General features: G+C 38.5%; 1 protein-coding gene across 4 annotated transcripts in view; it reads right to left on the bottom strand.

Moving 5' to 3' along the window:
• The window catches only part of UBR3 (ubiquitin protein ligase E3 component n-recognin 3), a 197,657-nt gene that overhangs the window by 190,731 nt on the left and 926 nt on the right, over positions 1-6,000 (bottom strand). The window lies entirely within an intron of this gene.

Genomic DNA, 6,000 nt, shown 5'->3' with positions numbered 1-6,000 from the left:
CCCTTATAAATTAAAAATACCTTTTTAATACATCTGTTAGTCTTAAAGGTGCCACAGGACTCTCTGTTGCTTCCAACCCTAATCGTCTATGATTCTATGAACAACTTTGTTTTCCCTAGCTTCATTCTCAGAAACAGTTCAACCACTTTGGCTGAAATTTTCCAAAAATATTCAGCCTGAGACAGACACCCAATATGGAAAATTTCAGCCTTAACAATTAAAATTTGCCAATGTTATAAGGAACTGAAAACAGGGTCTTATCATGGAATGTGTCGGGCAATGTCAATGATATGCAGTGCTACCAGCCCCGCCAATAATTAAACAAGAGCAAAATGAAATGTCTCACCAAGTATGGGTCAAACACAATAAAACAAGATAACGAGAAATCCTGGCACAAGTCCAAAAAAAAGCAAAATATGAAAATTGCCTGTAGACAATCACAGCAGCAATAATATTTCAATTAACTTGAGAAAACGCCCACATTCTTAGGTGGTGGTCTCAGACATATTTTCTTGTCAGATAACCAAATGAGAAAAGTGATCAGAATGCGGATAGAAAAATTTTCTTTGTTTGCTATTCACCAGCAACTCCTCTTTCATGCCAAAGTGAAGTGGCTTTCATAAGGTAAAGTGCTAGCTATTAGAATTAAGGGCAGAAAAGCAAGCTTTCCTGAATGATCTCACTTACACGCTCAATAATTCACCTTGCTCATCTTTGGGATCAAAATGAGTTGAATTCTTCTCTTCAGGAGCACGAGAGTTTTCTATCCATACATGTCTGAATAGAAACAGACATCAAAAAAATTTAGAAGTTCTTCTTCTCAAAAGTAATGGGGAAATGTAGAATAGCTTCAAATTGAAAGACAGCAACAGTCGATGTAAGCAAGGCAGTGTCTACTCTGACATTGCGTCGATCTAACTTCATCTACCTAAGCGCTACGCCTTTCGTGAAGGTGGAATTATTAAATCAGGGTAGTGGACAAGTTACATCGGTGGGAGCTACATATTAGTGTAGATGCTTACAGAGTTAGGTCGATGTAAGGCAGCTTACGTCGACCTAACTCTGTAGTGTAGACCAAGCCTTAAAAAGAACTAGATAAGAACTATCAGGAACTCATAAGTCAGCATTTGAAGAACTATTTTTCCGATGACCCAGAGAAGCACAAAGAGGCTGCTTTCCTTCATGTAAGTCAGAGGCTGTTCACTTGGCAAAACTGACTGGGCAACTGCAAAACAAAACAACACAACTGACTTTCTATAACTCATATCTCATAAGTTCTCAGTGCTCTGTGAAGAAGGGGAACTCAATTTTAGTAACAAACGTCTTGAAAGCTCTCATTCCATTTTCCATCCTTGTATCCAACAATCAGGATTCTCTTGAGTGGTAGTGGTAATAAAAACAAAGTCCCCCCAGTCGCCTGTCAATTGAAAGGGACCTAAGTGTTCCACCCTCTTCCACCCCCCCCCCCCCCCCTTCAACTTTGGACGGGACAGTTTTCATCAACAAGACAGGCTCATCCATAACACTTAGTCGGGAGTGTATTTAAATTCTTGTAAACCTTTTATAATTAAAGTTTTCTTTTCAAAACTTCATTATTAGTTATTTCTGATACAGTTATGAAATTTTACTTGCTCATGGTTAGACATCTTAGAAGAGAGGGTCATAAAACATTTTAGTCTGAAAGCAGGTCGCTGGCTCTTAAAGTTTGGGAAATCTTGCTCTAGATAGCAGGGTTAATCCTCTCACAAGTAGGTGTCCAAGTAAATTTTCAAACCCTGGTATAGATCATTTCTAATGTCCAAGATGTATTATCAGAACTACAAATGCAGTGGCTATGACAACATTATGTAATAAAGGAGATCAGAAATGCTGAAAATGGCATGGATATGAAAAGGTTTGTACAGCAATTTATAAATTTTAACCTAACATTTTCTGTAACATCTCAAAACTCAGCAAGCTACTTGACACACACACCAGCACCTAAATGTCATGCTAGATGCAAGCTTCCTTGTTTACAGACATCTAATATAAAATTGTTTTTGTAGTAGCTGCAAGAAATAGATTACAATCTTAAATACAAGCTTTACTGAAGCATTTATACACCCTTACCACATCAGTCTCTTATCTTTCGGTTTTCATTAACCCTTTTAAAGAGTGCACTACATGGTGAACTAGACAGATTTATACTACAATAAATAAATCATCATGTACTTTGCTTTCTAATGCAGTCTTAGCTTTCTTCTAAGTCAATATGTCTTGAGTAGAAGTTCAGAACACAGGCAATCAAATCACAAAAACTGAGGAACATAATACCAATATTTGTGTCTTTCATAGATAGTAACTACAAAATTTTATCTGAGCAAAGCAGATGGCAGACAAAGTTTGTAAGCAGGTTCCACATTTGAATCTCTCAGCTATTAATAGATGCCTAGGCTGCAGTGACCTTATGTCAGGCTAGAAACCACACTTCTATTGCATGAATCCAAGTGTTGAAAGCTGCTATCTTAGCTTTGCACATGTCAGCACTTCTTACGTATCGACGACCTAATCTACACACAAAATTGCACCAGTTTTACTAAAAGTGCTACGTTAAACCAATTCAGCTCAACTGGTGGAACTTAATATGTGGACACTGATATTAATTTAAACCTGTCTTACTTTGGTTTAGATTTTTCCTGTACACCAAATTGCACCAGCTTAACATCATATCTTTAGTTAAATTGAGAAAATTTTATTATATTTATAATTATATTAAATTTTATATTTAGACCAGGTGAACTCTAAGTACCAAATGCACTTTGTAATGTATTTATTAGCAAACTGAAGCTCACCTTCACAGTATTGTTCTTGTACTTTTCAAGAAAAAACATCAAAACAAATAAAGTAGAATCTCGGAGTTACAAACACCTCAGGAATGGAGGTTGTTTGTAACTCTGAACAAAGTGTTCATAACTCTGAACAAAATGTTATGGTTGTTCTTTCAAAAGTTTACAACTGAATATTGACTTAATACAGCTTTGAAACTTTACTATGGAGAAGAAAAATGCTGCTTTGCCTTTATTTTTTTAGCAGTTTACCTTTAATACAGTTCTGTACTGTATTTGCTTTCGTGGAAGTGTATCTCTGCTGTCCGATTGTGTACTTCCAATTCCAAATGAGGTGTGTGGTTGACTGGTCGGTTCATAACTTTGGTGTTTGTAACTTTGAGATTCTACTGTATTGCTTTATCTGGAATGATCATACCCATTGAATGGGATCTGCCCCACACAACAACTTTCTATAGTTTCTATTCCTACTCCACCAGTGATAGCTCAATCCATCTTTCCCCCTCCCATTTGTCTAAATTTTATTATTTCTATCAATTAATATTATAGGTAACACCTTAGAACACTATAACTGAAAAACTAGGTGAGAAATGTTATTTTTGTAATGGATTTAATTTGTGGATTTAACAACAATTTTGTTTGTTCTTTGTAAAAACCAATTTCCCCACAGGTGAGAAGTAGTTTTAAAATAGGAAACTGATTATAAAAACTGAAATTTAGGATAAGTTACTGACCCAAAAACTGCTTTAAAACTATTTTCAAAATGTGTTTTTCAATTTGGCCATGTCCCACTAACTTCCTGCCCTGTGTCTGTCACAAATGACTTGAATGGCACACCAATCAACATCCTTCTCTTTCTCTGGCCTCCCATTACCAAAGGGAGCTGTTACTTGTGCTCTCACCTTCGTGTCTCAAAAGAGGAACACTGGAGACACCAACAGTAGAGATAGCTGACTGCCTCAAGAAAACAGCTGGACCACTGACCTCATGGTTTTAATACTCCAATTAAGATCAAGGCAAGGCAAGAGAGAGACATCCCATCCAACTGAGGGGAACTGAAGAGGGGGAGGGGTTCACAGAAAACAGGAGAAGGAAAAAAGTAGGAGTGAAAGAGACAGGCTAGAAGAGCAGCAAAAGAGAAAGGATAAGAGAGGCAGAGAATATTGAGTAAAGTTGTAGGTAATAGAGCAGGTGAATGGAGATTATTATAGAAAAAGAATGAGAGTCAAGGAGATAACTTTAAAAAAAAAAATCAAAAATGGCAGGATAAGAGAATACCCTAAAGAGGAATGGAGAAAGAAAGGAAATAGAGGAACAGAATGAGTTAGATCAGTGGTGGGCAACCTGCAGCCCATCAGGATAATCTGATTGCGGGCCGCAAGACATTTTGCTGACGTTGACTGTCTGCAGGCACAGCCCCCCGCAGCTTCCAGTGGCTGCGGTTCGCCGTTCCTGGCCAATGGGAGCTGCGGGAAGCGGCGGCCAGCACATCCTTGAGGCCTGCGCAGCTTCTCACAGCTCCCATTGCCCGGAAGTGACAAACCGTGGCCACTGGGAGCTGCGGGGGGCCCGCACCTGCACACAGTCAATGTAAACAAACTGTCTCGCAGCCCGCCAGCAGATTACCCTGATGGGCCACATGCAGCCCGCAGGCTGCCCACCACTGAGTTAGATGGATTTATTTAAATAAAAAGCAATAAAGATGTAAAACGGAGAAAGGGAAACTTTTAATGTTTCCTTACATTCCTGAGACAATGCGGTGAGGTAATATCTTTTATTGAATCAACTTCTGTTGGTGAAAGAGACATGCTTTTAGGCTTATTCAGAGCTTTTCTTCAGGTCTGGGAAAGGTACTCAAGAGTGTCATGCTAAAATTCAAGGTGGAACAGTAAGGAGTTAACATATGTTGCAAGAGACCATTCAAGGTGAAGCAGGCAGTTAACACATCTACAGTCATAGGAAAAAGGAAGGTTAGTGAGTTACAGATTGTTGTAAGGAACCATAAATCTATTGTCTTTATCAAGTCCATGATTTTTGGTGTCTAGCAGAGTTAGGAATTTAAGTTCCCAGGCTTTCCTTTTAAAGGTGTTGTGCAGGTTTCATGTGAGGATGAGGGAGTGATCACTTTGTGCAACATGTTCACCCTAGGGTGATGCACAGAAAAACGATAGAAGACAAAAACACTGAGTTCCAGAGTGGTTACAACATTCCTTGCGTTCCTATAAGTTACTGTCAGATGCCATGTCTGAAAATTTTGTTGAAAGGGATTGGATGACTTTTTTGATAACATTATCTAATACTATCTACCTAGTATTTACTCTGAGTAATGTGGTTAAACAACTGGTGTTCTTTTGGAAGTCAGCCAGTACTCATTCTGTATTTAAGTAACCAAAGCAGGGTTACTGCTGTTTACTTTTTTCTTGTAATTATGCTTTCCCCACTACCATCTTTTTCATCTCCTCAATAATCAAGACATACCTACAAATTAGCCATTGTTTGACTACTATTGGCTGACTGCTCTCTTCTCTGACAATGCGTACCTCCTCATTCCCCTTTTTATAATTGTATACCCAGGCCTGGTCAACACTATAACTGGAATCACATTAGTTAAAGTAAGAAGGATCCTTGATGGTCTGCTCACTTTTCTTGGAGCCCCGCCTGATTCTGTGAATCACCCACCACTCACATAAGGGTAGTGACTCCAGGATTTAAAAGTTATGAACAGCATTCAGACTGAAGGGTAAGATAATCTCAAAATAAAGTATGTCAAAATGGCACTCTTAGCTGATCTCTGTGTATCTCATCATACCTACTGACAAAATATTTTGACATTTTTTGTCTTGTTTGGTTCTGTTCAACAAACACAGCTATCATGGAGTTTAATTTTATTTCTTTTTGTGCATTATCAGACTCATTACTAATTTCCATGTACAGTGCCAGTTACACCTTAGCAAGACCAGAAAGCAATGGGTTTGTACAACTGTCCCTGTACAATTGGGCACTTATTGCCACTAGAGGAAGAATTTAGCCTGCAAAACCTATATTGCTGATGATGGGATGGGGCATGAGACGAAAAGAACCCAGCTTGACTCTCCGATCAATTTTGCAGGGCTGACAATGTTATTAAAAAATGCACCTTTTTACTTGTACACAGAGCACATGTGACACAGATTCA

This window comes from Terrapene carolina, unplaced genomic scaffold (assembly GCF_002925995.2).
Source record: "Terrapene carolina triunguis isolate 2854851 unplaced genomic scaffold, T_m_triunguis-2.0 Scaffold62, whole genome shotgun sequence".
NCBI lineage: Eukaryota > Metazoa > Chordata > Testudines > Emydidae > Terrapene > Terrapene triunguis.
Note: the sequence above shows the minus strand (reverse complement) of the source record. Positions and strands in the feature narration are given on the sequence as shown.